At 40.7% G+C, this 10,505-nt stretch overlaps 1 pseudogene; it reads right to left on the bottom strand.

Annotated features, from left to right (window-relative positions):
- Positions 1–3,523: 3,523 nt before the first annotated feature.
- LOC147452016 (uncharacterized) lies at positions 3,524–4,438 on the bottom strand (annotated as a pseudogene).
- Positions 4,439–10,505: the final 6,067 nt, after the last annotated feature.

Below are 10,505 nucleotides of genomic sequence, written 5' to 3'. Positions count from 1 at the left end.
AACCTTGCAGATCTTTTCACAAAGGCATTGTCTCGTGAGAAGCTTGAAGCTTTCCGCAAAGCTTTGGGCTTACTCCCCTTTGTGGACTAATCCTGTCCTCAGGGCATGGCACTTCCCTTTACTCATGTGCCAGCTCTCGTTCACCGCATCACTCCAGGGAGGATTTGTTACCATATACTTGTGGTAGTGATGTGTGTGACATGGCCGCCTACCCCTTATAATGATATCAAAAAAAAATTCACGCTTCGATTATGCAACGGCCTAGCCCCAGTACAAGGAAAGTATGGCAGAGCAAAGAAAGCTCTATAGTCCCAATCAGGGGGGAAAACCAAAGTGGGGGGAGATAATTGAACTAAAGCAAGCAAAAACCAGTACTTTAGTGTGTGTGTGTGTGTGTGTGTGTGTGTGTGTGTGTGTGTGTGTGTGTGTGTGTGTGTGTGTGTGTGTGTGTAGCTGTTCTAACATAGATAATAAGACATAATTGAACTTTTTACATTCAAAAGACAGCTTGCTTTAGAACAAAGGAGATGATAAGAACAAAAAAATTCAGTCTTAGAACTAATTTTGTACAATGATTGTAGGAATGAAGCACCATTCCAATATATAGTTTAACAAAAGAACTTCCCAAGCAGTAGGTACATGTGTAATCCAGTGTTGGACAACTTGCTAGCCAAAAAAAAACTTTCCAAGATAAGATAGAGTCCTTACATGCATCCAACCAAGCAAGACAACAAATATGTTAGCCTTGGATGTGTTTTACAGGCATCAATGGACTATACCAGTTGTTATCCATGTCCACCTTACAAACTTTTTTCTAACTTACGAGCTTAGTATTCTTGTCAAAAGTTTTTTTCTACCCCTTATGTTTTACTAAAAAAAACCCAAAGTTTTTAGTAAAATAGTATCATTTTGACTAGAAGGACATCACCCCTTCTAATCCAAGTGTCAGAATCCCCCCTTTTTTTACTTTATATAATTTCATCAGTTTTTATCAGTTTTATGAAAGCTCCACAAAATGAAGTTTTATGAAAAGTTCCATTTACAGTTCCACGCTAGTTTTTGTTTATTTTTTTAAGTTACATACCCATCATGGTAGATGTACTCCAAATCATCCCAGATTTTGCCAATCTCTTACCATAAACTTCTCTTCAAGCAGTTCAAGTGACAAAGAGCCTTGACCAAACCATGAAGTTTTTCTAAAAAGATATAACATGCTTTAAAGTGCTAGTACAACATCAATATTCAAAGCTATAAAGAGGAGCAACAACTGCCCAATAAGCATGCAGAAGCTGTAGTGTATAACCTATCTTAATAAAGAAAAGACCAAGTATTGCAATAGCGTGCAATCGGGCATAACACCCCTAAGAACCAGTGCACAGTAGGAAAGGAAACCATCACTACCCATGTAAACACCTATAGCCATTCAAATTTAGTGCACAGTGCATTACAAAACCAGTGTGCAGTAGGAAAGGAAACCATCACTACCCATGTAAATACCTATAGCCAATCAAATTCAGTGCACAGTAGGTTCAAAAAAACCCACCCATGTAAGTACCAATGGCCGTCCAAAGTACAAGGCCCATCAAGGTTTCTTATTGATATTGCTACAAACCTTATGACAAAACGAAAGTATCAAGCAAATCACGAGGCGTTATGCTACTCAGTAAGCGATCCAAGTATGATAGGTTACTATCGACTGAGCACTGTAATGCTAAGTAAAAAGCGACAGCCAAATCCCTTAAAGGATCTAATGTTTGTTGTAGAGCAACCACCCCCAAAAAATAGTTTATACAGAGATTATATACCGCAACAGTTGTTACTATGTGTCCAAACCAACTTAGAACAGTAATCCCGTAGTATAACACTTAGAATAGTAATCCAGCAGTATAACAGCAACCTGAAACACCCAGTATAGAAGGGTAAACAAGCCATGCCAAAAATATCAACATCATATACCCTCATCAATCAACTAGAACCATAACCAGGATTCCTTTATGCAGAGCAGAAAATTACATCAAGCATAACCATATCAAAAACTAGCTACAACGTTATTTACACAGAGAAATAACACCCTTCTTTTAATACAAAAATCTGTCTTCAAAAAATATGCTAGGACGGAGAAGCCAACGTTATTTACACAGAGAAATAACACCCTTCTTTTAATACAAAAATCTGTCTTCAAAAAATATGCTAGGACGGAGAAGCCAACCTAAGAGACCTGCGTTGCAAGCTCCATATTTCAAAGTAACACAGCTACTCAGTTTCTACTTAATGTAAGCAGAACAACAACCAAAGCTAAGTGAGGGGAAGAGATGCACCCTCACCTCTTTAAATAGAAGAAGGAGGACGCCCGTCAGGTTGGTGTGATGAGTAGAGCGCCATGAATGGAGAGACCCCCCACAGCTAGCGCAAGGCCACCTAAAGGCAGAATGAGAGAGCTATACAAAGCGCCTTCATGGCAAGTAATATTAGAGGCAGTAAACCGCCCCGTTTTGTAGAAAACCACCTTGTCTCCTAGAAGGGTTAATACCCATGGTGGACTCCTAGTGTGGTGAAGCTAAAAGGTGTCCAATTAAGCTAATGATCCTTAGGTAATACAATGTGTGTGTGTGTGTGTGTGTGTGTGGCTCAGGCTTTTCACCTTCAAAGTCTCTGCAATCTCTCTCTCACTCTCTCTCTCTCTCTCTCTCTCTCTCTCTCTCTCTCTCTCTCCAGCACTATAGATGGAACCCTTTGTGAAAGTCTCTTTATAGAATTCTATCTGACTACCTATGAGGGAATCTTATAGGAGCTCTCTTACCTTATGGTGGCATTTGTGTCTCTAAATTGACCTAACTTGCATTATCTTTAGTGGATATACATGCTATCTTTCATAATTGTTCTAAACACTTGTGGTCCTATTGAGCCTTTTACTTCTAATTCTGAATCCATTTCTCTTTGAATCATCACAATGTGATTGGAGATTATGAATTTTGTGCTTGGCAAATCTATCATGGGAGGTCTCTCTTTTGTCTCAATGTAGTAGAACTACTTGAAGCCTACCTTTGACTCTTCAATGGCCATGATATCTTAGCATGAACTTGATTCTAAACTCCCTATGCTTTGGTTGGTCTTTCTACAAGTTTTCACTTCAATCAGATATCAAACTTTCAAAAAGGTCAGTAAAACAATGTTCAAATAGATATTTTTACAATTTTAAAATTTTAGAGACATCAAAGTGAAGGAGCAAAGGTTATCCATTTTTGACAATCTACAAATCAAAAGTGACCACTACAATCCAAGGAAAAAGAGTGCCATATCGAATTTGAAACTTTTCAGGTGCCACTGATGGAGGTGGAAAAAAGAGGCTCGTTATTACAAATGCATTCCACATGGACCACTATGGTGAAGCCCTGCAAACAACCCAAGTCCTAGTTGGACGCTTTCCCTAACTCCATGACCTACATGTAGGGAAAATTAAATGTATTATTCCTTGTGAGAATGTTCCACACACACATGGGTTACTATACAATGCAATAAGACACTAAAAACCCACCACAAGCGACTCGATTGAGTACGCACCTTCAACGTATGGTGTGGATTTGATAAATTCTCCTGCAGGGCCTGGGTATGCATGTAGTGCTTCTAAATATGGGAGAAGTACCAAGGAGTAAATTGTTGATGCTTGATCCCTTGTTGCTAGCATTAATTAGCGTGTGAGGTGGATTATCTATGGCCTTTTTAGGATTGTCTTCCACAAAGGATGGTGTCTAAAACTGATGTGATCAGTGGAGAAACGAAAGAGGCAAGGAAATTCTTGACATACACCACTCTAGATGGTGATCCCCTTCTCTCTAGGTGTTGCACCTCACAATTTTTTTGGTTCAACACAATTTTGAATCTGAGCTCACTATATCGTGCCTCTTGATAGCTACTTTTCAATAGTCCCATCACTTCTGCTAGATTGTGCTCTTGCATTGAACTCCACACTCCAACTTCAAAAAGTTGAAAAACAACTCTAAGAAATCGAAGCACTTCAGGACAAAAGGACACAACAATTTTGCCTATATTGTGGCAAGTTGGTGGTGAACTATCCCATCACCATCATGTCAATAGCACCCCATTCACATCGAGGATTAATAAGGTTTTTTGCCATTGCACATATCTATGCCTGCAAGGGTGCCAAGTTCCAAAAACACGCGATAAAGGATTTCCATTGGTACTTCCTCTTTTGATCTTAGCCACCTTGAAACACAAAACGTTTATGCAAGTGCTAAGCTTCAAGGAATCTTAACAACTCGCTAGCCACCTCCGGTCTCTCCACAAGGGCAACATGGCTTCCCATGCGTAGAGCCACTCGCTTCATGATGCATGCACCCGCAAATGCATGTAATACCACCCCACCTTCCTCTATGTATGTGCTTATCACCATTTCATGAAATCCATTACTTCTTTCCATAGACCTTGCAAGATGTACTAATGCACATATGAATATGATGTGACAAATAAGCTGACACATTAGAAGGGTACTTTGTTGGTTACCTCTCCAAGGTGTGCCATCTTCCTTAAGCATCCATTGTTTCTCATCTATGTTGTCAAAGAAAACATCACTGCCATAAGCACGAGCAGCTCTCACACTACCAATCTTCCTATACACCAGCATTTCTAGAGTACGTCACTTCCACAAACAACATAGTTGGGTCAAACAATTAACATTTGATTCGTTGCCATCATTTCTACAAACCAAACAAGGATATGTTACTCACCACATGCGACCACCCTCACTTCTAAACGGAGTAGAGATAACGACAATCACTGAATGGTCCAAGAAAAACCCATGTGTTTGAGCTTCCATGGAAAATTGGAATGGATGATCCCTCCCTCGAAGCACAACAAGGTTGCCGGATGCATCCAAGTACTCCCATACAAGGAGAAAGAGTTCGAAAAGTTGACGTACATCAAGATGGTTCCAAGCCGGCACTCCAACCTCTGCAATCCCTCTAACCATCATGCTTGTGGGAAGATGGCAAATGATTGCATCGCACCCTATAGAATTCCTCTCCCCTCGAATCCAAAACATTCTTCTTGTTGTAGAGGTCATCCTTGATATAAAAAGTCTATGTAGCTTGGACCGAATGCTTTGTTCATTATGGTTGAATGGATCTACTACTACCAAGTCAGTCTCTTCAGCTGTTAAAAAAACACCAAAAGATGCAAAATTGTTAAAAATTGAAGTTCAACATTGTGTATATATTTGTGTATAGATTTGCAGTACTGATCAACATGTGCGGCGGCGAAAACTCCCCCTGACGTGGTGGTGTGGTGCATTGTACAATCACATATTATCAAAACACATAGTTAAGAAAATGATTTGCACGGGGAATCTAAAGTAGCAACTAACATAGTGGAACAATTGTCCTCACCTCCAACCACAAGTGATGGCTCTTGGCCGTTGCCCCTTGTTTCAAGCACAGTAGATTCAGCTATCGTTGTTAGTTCATCATCAATGCCTAAACACAACCCTTTTTTATGGAAAAGTCGCTTTCTACATCAAAAAAGTCCCACAAACTTATCACTTACCAGATGCCTTTTGTTGAGTCGTATTCCTTGAAAATAGATGAAGCACCTCTCCCATTGTCATATCCAAGCATGACATATTTTTGTGGAAATGTTTCACGTGAACCTGAAGTAAAAAATTCATCAAAGGATGTGGACACTTCCAAAAGTCTTCTAGAACCAAGTAGCCAATACTAATTGTTACTTGCAGGTGTTTTCAGTGGGGCTCGAGGTGGAATGATGCCTAGAGTCTCACATGGTGCCTTAGTAGTGCTAGATGGCTTGCTGGCGGGACGAGGTGGCTTTCACGCTTGAAGAGGCATAGATGCTATGAGGTTTTCTCCAACAATTTCCACCCTTGGGTCTTGGCTTTGGTGTGTTTGCTTTAAAGGTGGTGGCAAAAAAGACTTGGAGCTATTTGTGCCCTTGTGGGCAATGCTCCCCTACAAAATTGATTTTAAATACAAGTTACACATAGAAATCATCACATTCAATGGCACACATGATGAGGGGGTATGCTCACCTATGTTGATTGTGTAGCCTTTGTTGCTCTTGGATGGGAGAGGGAGGTGGCGTGTCACTTTCATTGGGGTCATCCTCATCGCCCAAGGCCTAAAATTCAGTAGGAACTTTAGCATCACTAAGCCTTGGTGAACGATCTTCGATCTCATCTTCAAATAATTACTCGAACTCTAACTCCATCTCCTCTTCCATATCCTCCTCCTTCTCATCTAGGGAACGAAGGTTTCTACCCTACAAATAGACACTTTAAGCTACACAATGCTTCAACAAGGGTGGTTGTTTATCATACCAAACTAGTGGGACCAACCTCATTTCTTTGGCAAGCAATTCTCCATTTTTGTGTGTCATTGAATTGATCTCGCTCCTCCAAGGAAAATGTGTTCTTGGGAAAGTCTACAAATAAAGGACATGGTTCGTAAATATCTTTTGGCCATTAGTGCTATCCTTTTCTCCTCTATGTGCATGCATGCAATGTGCTTCAAATTTAACCAGTCTTTGATATTTGGAATCTTTTCCATCCACCCAAACTGCTTTGCCTACCTATAATAGTTAGCATCCATAGTTAACAAGACTTTTTAAATATATAGTTCCAGAAGACTTTGAAGACAACTAGTTGGAGAAAGGCACAAGATAGCTTTCAACAAGAAACCTGTAAAGATTCCTCTTAGCATCCAGCATTGTGCTTTCTTTTTGCTTTTTCTTGTTAGTCTTCAAACCTCCCTTCAGCCTATCAACCTCCGTCTCAAAAAGTTCCCATTGTGCATCTTTTGCCAAACCCTTATTGTGTTCTCCAAGGTTTCGTTCATCTTGAGGCGGCGAGAGCATCACAATTGTGCATAAAGTTTGTTGATCTCGATGATAATCCTATTCCACCAAGTCTCTCTATGCAACCACCCTCAAAAGAGGGTTTCGTCACCTTCAAAGCAAAAGATAGTTTGTTTTTCATCATGCCTCCATGGCCAATACACAAAGATAGACAATTGGACTCACTCAAAGCATTTTTCATTTTCACATAGTTTTGTATGGGATCCACACTTAAAAGATCATTCAACACACTATTGTGATGATCAATTGGAAGATATGCACATGCAAGGCTATACAGTCAGTCCTCATTGAGCCACTTTGGCCTTTTGCTCCAATCTACACCCATCAATAACCTGCAATGGATATGAAATGGTACATTTCATGACGATGTGGTTTACTTTGGCTCGTTAGTTGAAAGAGCACTAACCCAAAGCTTACCTCCACCACTCCTCTCCTAGTGAGGGATCCGCTATGGCGACCGTCCTTTGCATGTTCTTATGGCTCTTCTTATCGGTACTATAAAATGCATCGTGATACTCATTTGTGAACTCTTCTACCATGAGCTCTTCTCGTCAGCTCAACACACCTTGTAGACAACATCCTCAAAGAATGTACATTACCGGATACAAGAGTTGTGATAGGACAATAATAGGCACATTACCAGCATCAATGCAAGCCGCCATGTTTATTACACTCTGTCTCAAGTTCCATGTGTAGCCATCCTGGAACCTCCTCCTCAAGTCCTTGTAGTAGTGTGTCCATGCTAGATGTTCCCATTGCTTTGACCATGCAAAGCATGTCAGTGTACGAAGTGCGTACATATGCTTTATCATTCATTCAAGCATTGATGATTAGAGAGAGTGTTAGCACACAGTGTGATAAGTACAGAGAGTGTTAGCACATATTGTGGTGGTGCGGGGTCTGATCTCATTTATGGAAGTGCTTACCCATTCAGTCTAGCTACAACAGTGAGCACTTTGCCTTCATTCTCATTTGTAACATTGAGGAGATAAAATTCCACATAGCAATGGTACTTGGGATGATTTTTGTGGGCTAAACCAAAAGAATATGGTTAGCAAAGAGCATGTAAACAACGCAAAAGGACATAATAAATCTCTCAATACTTTGCTCAATCTCCTCAGTCCATGCTCTCAAATGATGATTGCCATCCCATGTGTAAAGCATTGTTCCACTTGTTTGTCTAGATAGCATTTTGGAGTTCTTGCTCAAATTTGTTATTCAAGCTAACCGATATAGGGTCCAATGACAGGTAATATCATTGGTCACATTGGTTGTCTCTCCTGTTGGTGTTGTGCTTGGCAGAAGAAGCAATAGAAGATCAAACCATCTTCAAAACTAACAGATATAAATTGCAAAGTATGTACCAACCTACATAGAGATCATCGGTGTATGAGAAAGACGCATGGCAATAGTTGATGTTAGAAGGAGGAGAGGGAGAAGAGAAGTGGAGGAGAGGGTGAGAATAAAGAGAGGGAGAGAAGGAGTGGAGGAGAAGAGAAAGGAGAGGGAGAAAGAGCGAAGAGGAGAATGGGAGAGGAGCAGGTGAAGGAGAAGAAGAGAAAGAGAGAGGAGGAGTTGAGGACAGAGAGAGATAAGTCAGGGAAGGTGGAGAGGGAGAGGAGGAGTGGAGGGAGAGAGAGAGAGAGAGAGAGAGAGAGAGAGAGAGAGAGAGAGAGAGAGAGAGAGAGAGAGAGAGAGAGAGAGAGAGAGAGAGAAGCAAAGGAAGGAGGAGAGGGAGAAATAGAGAAGAGGAGATGAGTAGAGTGAGCAAGAAAGCCGTACCTTGTGGAGTGCTTCTTGTTGAATGAAATGAAAAAATTAAAGGCAAAGGAGACTTATATAGGAGATTGGAAGAGAGAGAAGTCATAGGAAACTATGCCAAGAGACCTTAGAGAGGGAGAGAGAGATAGATAGATAGATTTTATTATCGTCCTCGAGGTCAAATATGACCTATGGAACCAAAGTTACATGTGATTTAGTATGTGTATGGCTGATGAGTGAGTCTCGATACTCCAAAATTGTGGTGATGAGAGTCGCAATGGAGATCCCACATTGTGGTTGGGAGAGGAAAGTGTGTAGGTCTAAGTCATGGCTAAAAATGTGAGAGAAGCAAGTTCGGATGTGACCAAAAGTTGAGCACTCTAGTAGTGTGTGGTACTCAGACTCTCGAACTTGCAGTGAGAATAATGTGCACATTCATCAATTTGACTCTTCTCCATTGCCCCAACACCCTGTCTCGCATCGAAGGGAGTGGGATCTAAGCCGAATGGCTGCGATAGTGCATATCACTGACAAGGGGATAGGCTCAAGCATGTAAGTGTGAGTATGGTTTCCTCTTTCAATGAAAAACATGGTTTTGTAGCTGGGGGCAATATAGGTGGTGTAATGTATGAAGCATGACCCACCGGAATTCTCTCAAGCCGTAATACATTGGCGTTGTAGAAAAGCTTCATTCACTTGGGAGTCAATTGAAGCATCATGTAGCAAGGTAATGCATCCCATCTCCCAAGCCATGTCTTTATGTCTTGCATCCATCCCGTGCTCAAGATCTTGCTTTTATGCGTCTTTTGAACTTTTTAGCTTGCTTCCTAGGAAATCAATGTTAGGGGTATTGACGCATCTTTATCATGTACTTCACAACCCTTTCCGTGCCCATAACCTCAATTGGAAGAGATCCCAACTCAAGAAGTAGGAGCATATATGGTGTTTGTGTCTTAACTTGGAGAAAGTTTGTAAGAAAACGCTTTTGGACAGTCTCAAAATCTTTCCAAGTAAACTTTGAGATTCTTCCGCCCCACACTTCAACTCCATAAAGAAGAACCAGTGCCACAAATGCGTCAAAAAGGTACTTCTTGAGAACCCAACACTTGATGTTTCCCTCATTACACATGTTCTCAAATGCATAATATACTCTCTTTCCCGCTTCCAAACGATACATAGCACATTCATGCCACTTGTGATTGGATGGAACCTCGAGGCCAAGGTACTTAAAGCCCTCAACAACTTCACATGTCTCATTGTTGTACACAATGCATGGTTTCTCCTTATGGTTGGTTTTCACAAGCATAACCTTTGTCTTGGATTCATTTACAATCAACCCACTATGCAAGACAAAGATCTCAACGACAACCATAAGCTTTTGTGCATTCTCTAAAGTGTGTGTTAGAAGCACTACATCATCTGCATACGACAAAAGCATGATTACAGCATTGCAAATAGTGACCTCTTCAATGCCTTCTTCTTGCATCAAGTAGCATTTGTTCCAATTGATTGATGCATAGACCACAACAGACATCCTTGTTTAACCCCAATAGTGCTTGCAAAAAAAATTGAAATTCCTCTTCCCATGCGCAATTGACACATCACCTTCTCATAAATTCGAGAAACCGCAAGCATAAACTCACTTGGCACTTGGAGTTCTTCCATCCTTCTCCACAAAGTTTTATGTGGAATCATATTAAAGGCTTCCTTAAAGTCCAAAAAGCAACAATACAATCACTTGTCTTTCAATCGTTTTTCCTCCATGAGAACACAAAAGAGTGACAAGATGATCAATGGTGCTATGGCGTCGATAAAAACCAGCTTGTCCTTTTGCACATTTGCCATTCTCTTCACTCCAATCA

This window comes from Adiantum capillus-veneris, chromosome 8, assembly GCF_014529385.1.
Source record: "Adiantum capillus-veneris isolate H3 chromosome 8, ASM1452938v2, whole genome shotgun sequence".
In the NCBI taxonomy this organism is placed as follows: domain Eukaryota; kingdom Viridiplantae; phylum Streptophyta; class Polypodiopsida; order Polypodiales; family Pteridaceae; genus Adiantum; species Adiantum capillus-veneris.
The sequence above is the reverse complement of the archived record's forward strand: the minus strand, read 5'-3'. Positions and strand labels throughout refer to the sequence as shown.